Consider the following 16,547-nt stretch of genomic DNA (forward strand, 5'->3'; position numbering starts at 1 on the left):
ATGTTCAGAAAAAACTGGCTGATGATAGAGAAAGGGTGATGCTGTTTTCCTCCTAAACTGTCCAAGTAGGTAATTCTCACACTGCATTCATCCAGCACTGCAGGAATCTTCTCTTGTAAGCTGTTTCCTTAACTTTGCATGTTAAGAGTTCAACCATGCAGGTCACCGCAAATCGTTGTGAGTCCTGGTTATCAGAAATCTCTAGAACAGTATGAGCTTTTCTCCACTGGGTTCAGCATAGACATACATTGCAATTGATTTGTTTGGATTGGGCTAGTCTATAAATTGTGCAATTTTTCTCTCATTTGAAATGTGTTAGAATATTGACTCTCTGGTATTTCAAAGCAGCAACATCTGCTAAAAGCTTTTTCCTATATGAGCTGTACATTTTTATGTTTCTTAACTGTACATTGCAGTAAGAGGCATGTAGTAAGTAAGAATGGCCTGACTTTGGGCAAGTAGGCATTGTTTTCTGATGCTTTGTGGCACCTTTGCAAATTCTGAAAAAAACATGGTTGGATAAGGACATATGAGGAAATATTTCAGTCTGAGTCTGCCCACATTTGAACAGTTGTTCAGCTCTGCTCTGTGGTTATTCAACCAGAGTAGCACTGTTTTAAAGTAAAGTGGGAATGCTATAGCCATGTGGAAGAGTCACAGAGATGTGGTGAAAGAGTTGCTACAATTTACAGTGGCAGAAAAATGGGGGAGAGGACACTGGTGGTGTGGTTTCCGCTGGCCTGCAATCAGGAAATTGTTGCTTAGGAAACACTAAAGACTTTTTTTTTTTTTTTTTTTTTTTTTTTTGGTGTTAGCTCTGGATTTTTAAAATGTCGCACCTTCTCTCCTCTGACTTGGTTCCTTTTCTTTGCGGCTTTTACTTTGAAAAGCTCCGGTTGCTTCAAAGGGGGTCAAGTTCTCTAGGATTAACTACAGAAGGTACAGAGGCTTCTCTATGTGTTCTGGTTTCCTGCCTGCCTCTTGGGAGCAGGCAGTGCTATGCCTTTCCCCTTTGGCGCCCAATGCAGAGCTCAGAGTTTCAGGAGTGCTGGAGATGCTAAAAATAATAATAATAAAAAATATGGCTGAATTAAAGTCCAAAAGAACGTTTTTCTTCCTTAAGTCAGACTTCCAAAGAGTTAGTTTTGCTTTCCAAAGCTAGTCCCCGAGTGGGTATGTGCTAATCCCACCAACGACAATGGCTGCTCTGTATCTTTGTGTGGATTCACACGACCTGCCTTATCCTTTCAGTTCCCAAACAACTTTTTTTGTCAGTTTTCTTTCATTCAGAAATGATGGATATTTCCATTTAGCCTCACTTCCTGAAATCTTGGATGTATTAGTTCTTCAGTGTCACTTGAATTCAAAGCAAAGTATTTTAAGTGATCTTATGATGTTAATATTACCCTGTTTCTGAGCCATATTTCTACTCAGGCAAATTGCGTGAAAGCACTGCCTGAGGACAGGCCACCAGCATGACTCCAACTTTCAACTTAGGTTTAGGACTTCCTGGGTTTATCCAGGTGAGTGGTGGTGTGGTGAGGTGCAGCAGAGCTGAGCTGGCAGGTTAACAGCTGTTTTTCTCTACTCTGCTGAGGAGTTTCTATACTCTACAGTAAGATCCTATGGAGCTCTGTTGTGTCCGTTACTGCTTTTTTTACACTAATACATAGAAGAATGAATTGGTTTGTCCTACTAGTACTTCAGGAGCTCATTGGCAGAGCAGGGTACAGCTGCTCCCTGTGCCACAGTTGCCCACCCTGACAGTGCCGTTGCTCTTGTTCACCTCAAACCTCAGTTGCTGGACACAAGACTGAGATGCTGTGTATGACTTCCCCACACCTCTCCCCCTGTAAAGGTGCACCAACAAATACTGAGTCTGTGGTCATGTTTCTGCCTGAAGTCTCTCCCCACCGCTACACGTTCAGCTCTGGGCATAGCAAGGGCATTGGAAATGCTGTAGTATGACCATTAAGAAGGATTTTTTACTTCTGTCTTTAATGGGTCTGGCTGTCAGGACCTCCTGCTGCCTCTGCCTGTGTCGGTTGTGTTGGTGGAGCAAAACTGGTGATAACAGTTACTGGGTGTTTCAGGCAGAGGAAACCTCATGTTGAAGATCTAACTTGGGGGTGCAGCTTGCACTCCCCTCTTAGATCTGAGGAAGGATTTGTGTACCTGAAAGCTTCTCAAGTATTTTCCATGTGCATCAATTTATGTAATGAGGGATTTTATCCCTACCCACAGACTTTGTCTTGTGAGACTGTCATGGCTTTAACAGTAAAACCTGCTGGAGTGATTACAGGAGTCTCCTCTAATTCCTGTTTTGGTTTTATCACAGTCCTGGGGCTGACTCTGTTGACTTCTCCTGGTCTTTCTCAAACACATGTGACTACCCTGGGGTGTGGAGCTGGCAGATGTGGGCTCACTCCCAGCTCAGCCACAAGCCCAGTACAAAGCCCAGATGAAGCATCACATCTGGCTCTGCTGCTTCCCATCTGCTCGTGGCACAGCTGGGTGACAGCAAGTGGCACTCACGGGCTGTCACCAGATGATTTAAGGAGACTGTAAACTCCACCTTCAGAGCAGCAGCGCTCACATTGCATCTTCACAGGCAGAGAGACATCAGTCCTCTGCTTTCTATGCTTTCTTTTTTTCTTCAGATGAAATTCAAGACTCTGTAGAATCATTTTTGGAGGGTTAATTGTCTCCTCACACAATAAAGAGCATTCTTCTCTCTGGCTAAAGTTACACAAGAATTTTATATAGTTGCTTTAGCCCTGAGGGTGTCCAGCAGTGACTGACAGCAAATCCTCTCCCCACACAGACTGCAACATCACACAATAAGACAGTCCCACTTCCCCAAGGTTTGGCTGTGTCAGAGATACCACAGTATTCAGAAATGGAATTTTTTACACTGCTACTTCCCCATAATTGTATGCACATTTTGTCTGTGCAGATTTCAAACTTGCCTGTGAATGGGAGCTGCTGAGCACCAGAGCAGTCCACAATTTTTCTTCTATAATGTTGCATTTTTACTGTCAGACTGGGCTGAGCTGTGTTTGCTGAAAGGAGGAGAGTGCAGCAGGAGGAGGACACAATGAAGAACCTCTCCTCCAGGGTGGCAGTGACAGGAGACGATCTTTCCATAATAAGGTGACTGAGGACTGCCGAGAGCCACCACCTCTGACGGCAGCAGTAGATGCTACTCCATCCCTTGGCTGCTCAGAGAGGCAAAGCTGGCAGCAAGACCATGGCTGCCCTGCCACATCCATGAGCCAGTTGCTCTGGGCAGCTGTCCGCACTGCCTGTGCTAGAGGCAGGCAGGAGCTTTTTGCTGAGGGCTAAATCTGGCAGCTTTGGCAGGGCAGAGTGCCGTGCTTTTGTGGCCCTCCCCAGGCAGACTTGGGCAGAGCTGTCCTCTCCCGACAGCTTTGGTGGGCATCAGACAGGATGAGCAGTGAGGCCTGGACGTGTGGGGGTCTTTGGTCGGTCCCTTCCTCCTGTAACTCAATGCCCAAGAAGATGGAGGAGCTCTGCAGTGTGGAAACAGCCCCAGCTGGGGCTCCCTGTGCTGCCTGCCCCAGGGGCTTGTTGGGGAGGTTCAGGGCTGGCCCTACAGGCTGGCTAAGGGCTGGAAACGGCTTGGGCTGAAGGGGCAGAAATGCAGAGGGGAGCCGAGCCTGGTGCCCCAAAAGGAGGGCCCAGAACTCCCATCCAGGCCGAGGCAGGCTGGCCTGGACCCAGCTGGGGCGCTGGAGCGAGCCTCCTGCGCTTGCAAGCATGTCCCTGCTGCCGGGCGGGGAGAAGGCACCCTGGGTTATTCTTAAGACCCTCTGAGGGATGTTTTCTCGATGACATAGTGCTGCAGTGACTTTGTTCTTCCCAGGGACTTGCCTCTAATTTGTACCAGGATGAGTTTCTAGAAACAGTCTCTGTTGTCATATTGGACCCTCTCGATGTAAAGATTAGGATCAAAATCATGAAATGCTTCAGTGGCGGCTTACTGGGAGGTAAGCTGGGGGCCGCATGGATCTCAGGAAGCAGGAGTGTCGGGTGAAAAGAAAATTAAAAGCAATTCACGTGATTTTGAAGCCACCTTTGATTGTCTGAGTGGGCTGAATGCGGGCAGACCCGGGAGGGGAGGCACCTCTGCCCCACGGCGGGCACAGGGCTCGGTTTTCACCCCCACTTTTTTGTCCCCCCCAATTGCAATTTTAGTTGCAAACCCCAGGAAACAGGATGCAGGCTCTTCTCCTCCACGTGAGCGTTATAAAACAGCCGATCTCATTGTTTCAGTATGTACAGCCCCGCTCCGCGGGCTCCCCGGGGCGGCGGGCGCTCTCCTCCCGCCTTGCCCGCGGGGCTGCCGCTGGCCGCGGTGCGGATCGCGGGTGCGGAGCGCCGGGGCAGCAGCAGCCCCCGGTGTCAGGTTAGCCAAACACCCCGCGCCGTCGGTCAGCCCCGCCGCGGCTTTCCGGCCCCTCCCTCCGCCTCCCGGGGTCCCCTTGCCCCTTCCCCCGCGGAGCGGAGCGGAGCAGCGCGGCGTGGCGCGGTAAGTGCAGCGGCGGCGGAGCGGCGGGGGAGGGCGGGAGCAGAGCAGCCCCCTGCGCCCCGTTCCGCGGAGGTGCCGCGCTGAGCCGCCCCGCGGAGCCCAGCGGTAGGTCCCGGGACGGCGGCCGGTCCCGGGCGGAGCGGAGGCGGCTGCAGCCCCTTGGTGCAGTGACACGGTCCAAAGCCCTTTCGCGGCTACTGGGACAAATATGTAAATATTTCCTTACGTTGTTCCTCTTCTCGCTCTCCTTTTTTTTTTATTTCTCTCTCTCTCTCTCTTTTTTTTTTTTTCCCCCTGAAAGTGGCACATTGTCAAAGAAAAAAGTTTCTGTAGATGTTTCAGAGCTGTTGCTTTATTGAAAACAACTCCCTGGGTGGAGGCAAGAGCAGCCTGCGGTTCGGTGGGAGTGTTTGCAAATCAAATGTCGTTTGGAGGTGGGGGGAAATCTGGCAAAATTGTTCCATAAACGTGTTCTCCAAGTTGTGCAGGCTTGCTCGCCTCGTGTGAGCTTAAGTGAAAACCAACGGGAAGTTTGAAAGGAAGAGGAGAAAGTACATGGGATAAGTAAGGAAAGTGCTTTCTGCCTGCTTTTGCTGGGCAGCTTGGATTTCTGGAGTGAGCAGCGATGGGTGCAAACACTCACCAGCTGCCTCCCTGGCAGAGTGGACCAGGGGGCTGTGTCAGAGATTTCGGGGACTAGTCTTGCAGGATTGCTGGAGAAGTCCATACCCGGGCAGCAAAATCACTCATGGTGTGCTGAGGGCTTGAGAGGGAGCCAGCCTGCCCTCTGCCCGCTCGCCTCCCCTCGCCTTATCTATTCCCCTTGTTACTCAGAGACTTGTGCTGGAGCCCGTCTGTCTGCCCAGAGCTGAGCCACCCGTGGGGAGCAAGGCCAGAGGAGGTGAAGTTGGGTGCAGGGACTGTACCACCTGCAGGAAGGTGCTTTGAGCTTACTGGTACCACACTGGCATCGAGCTTTTTCTCTAAGCATTTGGTACTGACAGAGATGTTACTGCCGAGTTGTATCAGTACTGCGTTTTGTTTCTTTGCACCGATTGGCGATGAGTAGAAGGGTGGTACTTGAGGGTGTAGCTGTTCCTATGGTTTTCTAACAGATCATTAGACCCTGAATTCTCTCCGTTACTGCTCCCCCTCACGGGACATCTCTGTTTTAGGCATCCTTGTCCTTTTGGTTGCAGAGGGAAGCTATGGGCGCATCCCCTAAAATAAACATGGCTGTATTTATAACTTGGTTAAACTGTCATTTAATAACAAAAGCTACAGGTTATGGTATGCAGACAATGGGTGTAAAGTTACCTGAGAAAGATACAGCTTTCTAGACATAAACCACCCATATTAGTGGAATGGATGAAACCATTTTTGATACGAAAGATTTTTCCCTAATAGCAGAATGGGGCCTATAGAGGCCAAAAATGGTCTTTTAACTGCTTCTTTTCGCAAAGGGAGTCAGCTGGACTTTCAAAATCACTTTGAAGACAGTTACACCAGCACTAATAGAGCTGGTGTTGGCGTAAAAATATCATCTAAAAATCACACCCTTAAATGGCATTACTGTGTTGGCAAACCTTTTCCATTGCTGCCTTGTTCTTCAACAGACATGTTAGTTTAATTGTATCCCTGTATTCTGTCTCAGAGGCAAGGCTCTAAGCAGGATTTATTGAAGGTACTGTGTTGGCTGGAGCTTTACCTTCCCCAGTAAAGACAAGCAGCTGATGGCAAAGCAGCTGAGGCCATTGGTCCTGGTAGCTCCTCAGGGATCCCACTTTTGTGGGACTACTGGTCTGAACATACTGCAGTAAGATGCTTTTCAAGCTATACTGGGATAAATAATAGGTAGACACTAGCCCTGCAGCATATTTAAGTACTAGGAAAAGTGTTTTTCTTATAATTCAATTTGGTTTCAGTGGTTGGAGAGATCTCTCACTCTTTTCCTTCCATCCAGCCATTTTACCACCTTTTCAGTTGCATTAGGTGGTAATTTGGCATTGTATACTTCCAAATGTTTCTGATCTACTTGAAGCTGGAAGAAGTAATCTTTATGCAGTTCTGTGCACTAAGTGGTAGGTAGCTTTTCAGGGGTGATGATGGACAGTGAGTCACGGTGCTTGGTGGCATAAAGGTGACATTCCAGTGCCATCAGCACCTTCTCTCCTGCTCTGGCATGCAGCATGGGAGAGCAACAACCCACATACCTGAGGCTGGTTGTGTGAGCATAGGTGAGGGTCAGTTGGCCCACTGGAAAAGGCCCATGAGCGTGCAGGAGTCTGTACCAGTGGCATGAGTGTAGCTTTACTCCTGCATATGCACAAGATGAAGCCCACCAGCCATCCCAGACTGGCTTTTGGCTCTGGTGGTAGATTGCTACAGAGCAGTAGTGCAGTGAGAAGTGGCATCTGCTCAACTGCTATCTCTCTGGTTTTGGTATTGAGGCCTGTTATTACATATCTCAGAAATAATTTGTTTTGCTGGACAGTTCCTCAACAAGTGGGACAGTGCTGGGGGATTTCCATGCTGTCAGGACCACTCCAGCCCTGTAGGTGCCTGTTCCTCTGGATTTGCAGGACCAAAGAGTAATTACATCCTATCTACAAGCTGTGACCTTCTTTCACTCCATGTTAAAAATTATGCTTTTTGCGCCTTTTGTGTGTGTGCTGGAACCTCTAAGGACTCCTGTGGCTCTCATTGCTATAGTGTCTGGTATCTCCTCTCAGTTCTCAAAGCCTGCATGGAGACTATCGGGTATGGAGGGTACCGTGACTGTCCTTCCTCATCATTCTTGCGCCTTTAGATTTTCCATCCTGTGTAAACCAAACCAAACCTACTGCCAACCACGCCTTTCACAGCTGCCGCCTTTCCTTTATTCTGGGAGATGACAAATGTTTACAATGTTGGTCTTTTCTTTCAAGCTGTTCTTTGGAAATTTTTCCATGCCTGGGAGTTTCTTCCCCTAGTTTGTGGGTAAGAGGTGGGATTTAACTGCTTCTGGCAAAACCAGAAGTGTCCCTTAAATTATCCAGAGATTTCTATGGTTGCTGGAAAGACTTACAGCGGGGCACATGCTTTCCTACAGCTGCCTTCTAGCTTTTCAGCAGAAGAAACCAGACTGCTGCTAGCTGGCTCACCAGTGCCGGGGCTCCTTGTCTCTTTCTTCCATGAGCCTTTGACCTTGGGACAGCCATGGTCTCAGGTGGCCTCATGCTGCCCCAGGCAAGGGCTGCGCCTGCTGGGAGCTCCCCTTTCTCCTCTGTCCCAGGGCTGAACTGCACTGAGGTGTTTCTAGTTCTAAGTTACATGCAGATCCCTAGTGGTGGAAAGAACCTTGACTCTTAATTATTCTGCTTCTTGTCTCCTCTTAGATGTACCAACAGCCCGTGTGTTTAGAATAAAGCTCTGATATAGAGATATGGTATCATGCATTCGCTTTTGTTTAGCTTTTCCCCTCATTCTCTTGCATTAGAAATTTGGATTTCCTTCCAGCTCATTGGCATAATATTAACCTTCCTTTCTGCTGGGAGTGACACGTTGCCTTTAATACAGGGGTCTGGATTTAATATCCCAAGAGGTCCTTTTCCAATTTCATGTTCATATAGATCAGGAGCTAAAAGAAGAGACTCCTGAAAGGAGCTTTCCAAAAAGTGGCTTGTTTTCTTCTGCTTACATTATTGCAGTCTTTTTGCAAGAAATCAAACTGTTGAAACAAACATATATCCCACTTGGATATGAAGAAATTGCAGCTCACTTGTGGCCTGGATCCACTCCTTCTTCTGTTGAACATAATTAGAGCAAGACCAGACCCTTTGAGTTACCATTGAATTCTTGTGTGTTACAAACCTAATATATTATTCATGAAAATGAAGTTGTGTTAATTACGTCTCCTGGTCTGCTTTAAGGCATACATACATGTCTGTCTTGTTTGCTAATTAACTCTGTGGATTGAATCCAAAATCAGGGGGAAGTTTAAGCACTGTCACTGATCCACACATGCAGCTCTCCCTGACTTCATTGTCCAGATGTGACCTCCAAGCTTCCCGCGTAGGGGAGGCTGTGGAAGTAAATGCTTGACCGGGAGATGTCACTGACTTTTTTAGCTGGGTGCACTAGAGCCTGTGGCTTTCATCAGTGTGGTCTCATTTTTATGAATGAAGGCAGGCAATGACTGCCGAGCTGTCCAAACCAGTGCCAGGCATCCGGTATTGTAGAGACGTGGGTGGAGACAGGAGCGTGGGAAGTGCTTCTGCGCCAGCGGTCCCACCGTGGTACAGCTGCGTGGCCCGCCTCAGGCATGATGGACAGCAACCCTGCTTCTGCGGTCTGGAGGTGGTCTGGGCTCAGGGGACCCTGGAGAGACGAAGTCATGAAGAAGCGTGTCACATGCTCCTTTTTGTGAAGTAAAGGCTTAAAAAGTGTCCCTTCTCACCTCACAGGCTCTTTACTGCCTATTTCAGTAGGAATTTATTTTTCTTTTTTTATTCTTAGCATTCTTAGCATGAAACTTCAGTTCTGGTTTTAGTTGACTCTATTCAGTGGACACACCTGGGAGACAAGGAGCTCATTTTTTCCTGTATCGATGAAACCTTCTAGCAACTGCTAACCCCTTACACCTGTACATGTATAGTCGAAAAAGGATCTTAATGGAGTTTTGTCTAGACTGGTGGTGGAGGGAGAGAGAAAAAGCAATGCCAGGGGCATGGATACATGACTTTTTGGAAATAGAAAATAAAACCAGCAAAGATTATATCCCCAGCAGAGGTGGCAGAAAGGGTCTTATGGGTGTTCTTAATCTACCTCGCTGCAAAGTCAGCCAGGTTAGCTCAAACCACCTTTGTTTTTGACTTAAATTAGCTGAGTCTGCACTAGCACAGTGAATGTTCTCTCTGTCCCTCCTGCCAGACATGCGGTGGGGGACTACCAGGCAGCTGCTGGTCCTCTGCCAACTCCTGCTATAGCCATGTCCAGGAGAGACTGTTGGCGTGTCCCCCGGGCTTTACTGAAATGAGAGCTGAGCTATTTGTCCAATATCAACTTAACCACGTTTGTCAGACAGAATCAGCTTAAGATGTGCCCCTTACACTCACATTCATGCAGTCCTAAATCATTTCAGCTTGGTACCTTATCCCCCAGCTCAGGTCCCATTAACAGTTCTTTCTGGGAAATTTCACAGGTCACTGGTGCTCTGCAGCAGCCATCACAAGTGGGACCAGCTGAACTCCTTCAGGGTGTCTGTGTGGTTCAGATTGAACAACTTTTTTGCCCATGGGGGGACAGAGCTGTTCTTTCACCTGAGGATTTGTGAACCATTTAAGATGGTGCTGGATATACATGCATGGACAGAGGTTTAGAGGATGCCTATGGGATTTGAATTCCCATTTAAATTAAAAGGCAATCTGTTGTCTGTGTTTCTGTGACAATCCCATTTGAAGTGTTTTATAGAAACAACTTTCTGAGACTTTAGCTTTTCTGCACTGTGCACTGGGCTTTGGAGGACAGATTACTTATTAAAAAAAGGAGAAAGAAGATAGAAGCTGGAAAAGTACTGTTTTGCTGGTGTCATGAGTCTTTAGATAGGAGAGAGATGGAATGCATTTAAAACTCTGAAGTGTTGTGTAGCCTGAAACCTTTTCATAGGAGAATGCTACTTTAAATATATGTCTGGAATGGGAAAAAAAAACAACCAACCAACAACCACTTCTGCAAATGATGATTTTTTTTAAGAATTAAAACCAACTGTTTAGAAGTGATGAATTATTGTAATATGTGAGCACTGTAAAGTTTCATCTATTCACAGTAGTATTTCAAATGATTTAAAGTTGTTTGTTCAAGGTTTGCTTTTACCATGTCATTAAATGTCATGGATTTGTTCCAGCTGTCCTCCACAAATGTATCACTTTTGATGGATTTTGCATGGGAACAGGCTGCCAGATTTTATTTTTGATACCAAAGCCCAATTCTATTTTATTTTTAATACAGTTTTGCTGTGCTGAATGTATTGCTGGCATTTAAACGAGTTGGCAGAGAAGATGCTAGCAACTCTCCTGGGCAGAGTTATTGGACCTGGTTTGCACCTTCTGAAACACCTTGAGACTGGGGTCAAGGGTGGGCATCTGTGCAGATACCCAACCTCTCGGACCACTACCAGACAGACCTTTTCCTCTGGTAACGGCTGTGCCAGGCCACTGCCTGCCGTTGCTGTCACTGCCTTTTGTCAGGAGGTAGCAGTCCTATCTGCTGGCTGCGTAGTTCACAGGAGCACTTCCTAATTTGCTTTAGGCAAAATCAAGTGGATTATCTCAAGCCACTAATTAGACTATTGAAGATAATCCTGCTGTCTTTTGGGTTTGTCTCTTTCCTTCCTGAAGTGAATTAGAGAGGACTGTGAGAGGCTGCTCCACCAGCCCCATCTGAAGGGAGCTGGGCTGTTGCTGCTCGTGGTAAGGACAGGCAGCTGGAGGTCTCACCAGCACAGCTGCAGCCGAGGAGGGGATAGTCACCACGGCGCACTAACAGCCTAATGCAGTCACTGTTGGAGGAGAACATCTTTCTTACTGAGCTGCTGAGGCTTGCCCAGTGGCTTTACCAGGTCTGTCGAGGCGTATTTTTTATTTATTTAATTTTCATAACCAGGACACTTACATTTGGTAGCGTGTCATCTTTTCCTATTCTAAACTAATCTGCCTCATGCGTGGTGCCCTGTCATATAATCAGTACAACATCCTGTCTGATGGTCTTGAAAGACTGGGTGTGATTTAATGTATAAAACTTGGATGGCTACTTGGAAAGGATATCATCTGACACTGTACAAAGCAGATCGATTTGAGGGATTACGCCTCAGTTCTGAACTGGTAAAGAGTGTAAATGGATCCACTCAGTAAGAGGAACTGAAGAATGCTCTGAAACATTAGTTTGCCTTTAGAGCAAACCCAAAAATGCAGTCTGCTTTCAGACATGCTGTTTGGTTCCTGGCGTAGCTACTTGCATATCCAAAAGGGTATGTCCTGTGCACGTGATTAGCAATCTCTTAATTTTTTATTAAGATTTTTGCATTCTTCTCAAATTGTTGACATAGTACACTATACCCTGGAGTGCTGCAAGTGTCTGAATATTTTAGGATGTGTAAAAGAACAAGAACATGTAATAGCGTCTTTTCAGTCTGGGCAAATAGATTAACTTGAGTGCATCACTTATATTCCCAGGTTTAAATAAAATGAACTAAGATGCTAATAATTAGAAAGGAAACTCCCAGGTATATATTTACTGAAATCTCTCCTGTAAAGCGTGAAAAAATAAATTAGCACTTTATGATGTTTATCATGAAGATGAAGCATACCCCTAGACCAGACAGTTGCATGTATTTAATTCTAGGTTACATTTCTGTAGTTTGAGGTTGCTTATCTCTTGAGGCTAGAAACAGTGTTTTGTTGCATGCTTGTGCAGTGCTGGGCAGGGTGGTGCTCAAACATGCAACCAAGGTTCCACGTGCTGCCCAGTTGTGATAAGTCTTTCCACTGGAAAAAAACCACCCTACAATAGGTGGTGAGGTATATCAAGCAAGCATGTGTATCAAGCAAGCATGTGTCTGTGTTAATAAAATAGTCTCCACTGGGTTTAAAATGAAATGTTCCCATTTCTTAAGACTGCTTTCCTAAAACTAACTTCCAGAGAGTAAGTAACATCTGCCATCAGTAACATGCTAATGTTTGGGCCCTGGCCCTGAGAGTGCAAAGCACATGGCATTCATATTAGTTCCTAGGATGGGGTGCAGAGCTAGGTGTTCGCAGGCAGGCACTTGGGCAGGAGCACACCCGCAGATTTGTGTAATAACACAACTGTTTGTTTTTCAATGGCATTTTTTCCTGATGAGTAAATTAAGTAGGTCTTGTTTCCTCATTAAAAGAAAAGCTAAGTTGAAGAAGAAAAATGTTTTCTGCAAATCACATCCTGTTTTCATCTTCATTCAATTAGTACAAATTTTAAGTTGCAGAGTGTCATCCATCTGACCTACCTCCCCTCCCCTCCTTGTTGACCCTGATATTAGAACTATGGGAAAACTTAGACTGTTGGCAAAATGGGTGGAAAATCAAATGTTTAATGTTTTGCTTGAATATTTTGTGGTTTCTCCTGAAATTCTTTGTCTGAAACAAAGGATGTTCTTTGTTCTTTTTTTTTGGGGGGGAGGTTGCTTTTTATTTGAAAAAATATGCAATGTCATTGTGGATTGCAGAAGTTCCTACAGAAATGGTATAAGTTCTCTAAAAAAAATACTTTTTTTTAAACCTGGAAAAAAGGAGGACAGTTAGAAACTGCAAAAAAATTGTCTATTTTGATGGTGAAAAATGGTTTGTTGGCAGATTCTTGCAAATACATTTAGAATCAAAATGTTAGTGATTTGGAAAATCTTGAAATAGAGTAATTTCACATGACCCCCTCTTGGAAACTTCTGAGTTTTGCATTCTTTGCTCCAGCACAATTCCCAATGAAGAAATACTTCAAAAAAGCAAGATTGTGGATTCTTTTAAAAATGTCATTCCTTGCTTTTTGGGTACTGCACTAAGCTGTATTTATATATCTTAATCTTATCCTGATTTATATGATCAAAATTAAGCATTCACGGATTTATTTGGAGTCTGGAAAAGATATGAACTGAACTGCAGGATACACAGTTGCTGCCCTACTGAGCTGGCAGGCTGGGCATGCCCAGGCTCTTCCAGCTGGATGTCGGGCTGCTATAGCAGTGCACTGCCCTCCCTCCTGGGCATCCCAGCCAGTCACCTGTCCCCTGGCTGTGCTCCCTGCCCCCCCTCACCGTTTGCAGGCCTGAGGAGCAGCAATGGACACAGGGGATGGGCTGGAGGCAGTGGTCGGTTCCCTCTGCAGAGCTGCAGCTGGGAATGAGGGTGTCCGCAGCCCCCTGGTGTACAGAAAAAAACCCAAATCCCTGGGAGCAAGCAATGAGGGGAGGAGGGTGGTGGGGCATGCTTAGTCCTTGCAGAGTGCCCAGTACAGGGCCTCTGAGCTCTAAGGGAAGCAGGAAAAAATGGTGGCTTTGTGATGATGTGCGTGGAAGGACATTCTAGTCACTTATCTTCTGCCCTTCCAGCCAGGCTGCCTATTGCTGGGATGCTAGCTTGGGCTGTTAAGTAGCGGCTAGTTGTCACTTGAGGAGTACTCCTTTGTTATTTCAGAATTACTGAGACACTTAGTTGGCTGTTCATTAACTGCCTTAGAGAAAAATAAGATCTGATTAATCATCATTTCAGCAAATCATAGCCTGTTCTACAGGCTAATGAAATTAGGCAGTGAAGAGCTGGCTTCCTGCAGTTAGCTGTGACCTGCCCTAGCTGTGCAGCCCTCGCCGCCTGGCCCTGACCTGGAGGGCTTGAGGTGCACAGAAATCAGAGGGGTCACTGACATGAATCAGGGGTGGGAGGCATAGAGTCCCATGTTAATGGGGTGAGGACCACGGAGCACTGCCCAGGGCACAGTGGAGATGATGCCTGTGCCTGGCAGAGGTACAGGTTGTGGCTATAAACGCAGCCAGCCAGCAAGAGAGATGTCTCTTGGCTGCGATTCCTAACCTTTGAGATCACTTCACTTCCTTTTTGTAAGCAATCATTATAACTGGTGAAGATCAAATTTCTCAGCTGAGATCTTCAATTCACCATTGAAGAATATATATTTTTTCTCTGAAACAGTCATATATAGTACCTTATTTCAAGTGTTACCTTACATGTTGATTTCAAACATAGCTAGTTTATTAAGCTATGCAACAAGGAAGATGCAACTTGCACCTTTGCTTCAGAGTAAAGGTTTGGAGTCTGAAGAAAGGAAAACTCCGCAGATGCAGAATGCAACTGTTAGACATTCCACCCAAGTTATTTGCAGGTGTTACTCACAAAGCCAAGAATTTAAAAAGGAGGTTCCTTACATGGAACTGCTTTGCCGCCTTCTGGCCAAGAGTTGAAGTTCCCCCAAAGCTTTTCTATTTTCTGCCATCTTTGTTTCTTATGTCCTTCCTTTTCCACGATTCCTGACTGTTGCTCCCCTTTAATCTCTTTCAGGGGCCCCTTCCCAGCTGTTTAAAAGCAGCTATAGCTGTTCCCCCCCATCTGCCTAGGGTTGGCAGAGAAAGTAATAGCAACCTCCTGGTTTTTTTGCCAAGTGGGGCTCCTTCCGCCTCCCTGTGTAATTTGATTTGTCAGTGTTTGAGACTTTGACAATGTTGACATTGGGATTACATGGAATTTGCTTTCAAGAAATTTGGGGAATAGCACAACCATTGACAGCTTGCATTTTACCCTTTTCAAGACCTGAACGTTCAGGAAAAGCCTACACCAGATTGGTGCTAGTTGTTAATCACTTGGGCTTTGGTGTGCAGCACTTAGATGGTGGGGCTGGGGTGGGACGAGCAGGAGTGACAGAACGTGAGGACTACTCTACCCCTTCTTCTTTGCACCATGCATGTTTGGCAGCTTCGCAACTGGGTTAACGCTTCCCTGTGCAGTATTTGGGAGCAAGAGGCATTTTCTTCTTCTCGGAAGTGCAGTCTTCTCATCATTAAGCATGATGATGATGCAAATACAAACCAGAAATAGATTAATAACTGTAAAAGAGTATTAACAGAATAATTAATTAAAGACAGTTTAGAGGCTTTTTAGTTTATGTTTTTCATAGTAGTAGAAAGTTTTCCTCTGTTAGCAGAAGAAACTGCGATTGCTTCTTACTTAGCTGATGGCAACACTAGAGAGGAATGGATGAGTCTTGCAGCTAAACCCATGTAACGTCTTCACTCCCAAAGATCGCTGACCAGATGCCCAGGCTTTGCTGGGTCTCAAGGGGTCACACTGGGCCTTACCAGAGCTGTCTCAGTGGACTGCCATGGTATTGGCCATGGGGAGAGCGATGCCCCCAGCACTGTGGTGGTGGCCCTGAGCAAGGAGGGCTGGCTCATTTGATGTGGGGGCTGTGGTCCCTCTGCACTGGGCACCTGGGGAAAGGGAGAAAAGGGCCTCAGCAGCCAGTGAATCCCCCATCCCAAGGTTTGGTAGGTGGGAACGAGTTGTTTAACAGCCCCATTTGGGTGCAGGAGGCAGCCCCAGTGCTGCTCTGGCTGTACCTTGGTCAGGAGGCTGTAGGCATGGCTTTGAAATGCGAAGCAGCTTCCTTAGACATTGCAGGGGGTAAAAAGTGAATTAACCATATCATAGGCACATGGTACTTCCCTGCTCAGATTACACTACAAAATCTGGGCAGTTCCTAAGATAGAGCTGGAAAAGGGGATTTGGGAGTGTGAGCAGCACTTGGAGCAGAGCACAGCTGACATGGCTGGGAACAAAAGGTGATAGGAAAAGTCACTGCATCTACATTGCTGCATATCCACAGGTCAGCAGAAATCCTTCGTAACTGGACATTTGTTGCAAATTTGCTGGGAGAAGTGTAAAATAACTTTGTTTTAGTGCTGGCTTTGCTTTGTGCCTTGTGTTCTGCTAGTTGCAAAGATTGTATCTGGCTGTGTTTCTCTTTGATTTTGTACTTTGTTTTCCAGATTTGCTTTCTAACTGTTCATCACTCTTGTTAAATATCTTCTGTTTGATGCAGTTTATAGACTTAAGTAGATAGGGGTGGATTTGCTTTGTTAGTTAGACTGCTAAAGCTGTGTCTGCTCTGCTCGTGGACAAAGCTTTTGCAGTACGGATATTTTTTTTTGCAAATACTCCATAAGCAACACATGTGTTTGTGCTATTAGTCAGATCTTCATGGACTGTTTTTTTATGTTCTCCTCAGAAGTGAGCTTCTTACAAAACCCATTATTTTTAATGCTGCTTCTGGCCTTTTGACTGGGAATTCAGAGAGCATTTTACCTCACATACTGAAGCGAAAGTTAGGTTTATTTTTGTTAATGTAAGTCAAGAAGTAGCAATGATTCACTGTGACAGGCTGAATGTGAGCCATATGAGCTGAGCTGCATAAGCATAAAGGA

The 16,547-nt window shown here is 46.1% G+C and overlaps 2 protein-coding genes across 8 annotated transcripts in view; both read left to right on the forward strand.

Annotated features, from left to right (window-relative positions):
• Positions 1–16,547, forward strand: part of LOC119147491 (vegetative cell wall protein gp1-like) — a 516,692-nt gene that overhangs the window by 133,704 nt on the left and 366,441 nt on the right. The window lies entirely within an intron of this gene.
• FBLN2 (fibulin 2) overlaps positions 4,403–16,547 on the forward strand; it is a 106,898-nt gene continuing 94,753 nt past the window's right edge. For 2 of the 4 annotated variants that reach the window (XM_037386572.1, XM_037386574.1), the window contains exon 1: positions 4,403–4,552. The gene's annotated coding sequence lies outside the window, so the exon portion shown is untranslated. Of the gene's footprint in view, positions 4,553–15,824; positions 15,950–16,547 lie in introns of those variants that run through there. The other 2 variants (XM_037386571.1, XM_037386573.1) reach the window with 1 other exon arrangement.

The sequence above is a fragment of the Falco rusticolus genome, chromosome 4 (assembly GCF_015220075.1).
Source record: "Falco rusticolus isolate bFalRus1 chromosome 4, bFalRus1.pri, whole genome shotgun sequence".
Taxonomy (NCBI): Eukaryota; Metazoa; Chordata; class Aves; order Falconiformes; family Falconidae; genus Falco; species Falco rusticolus.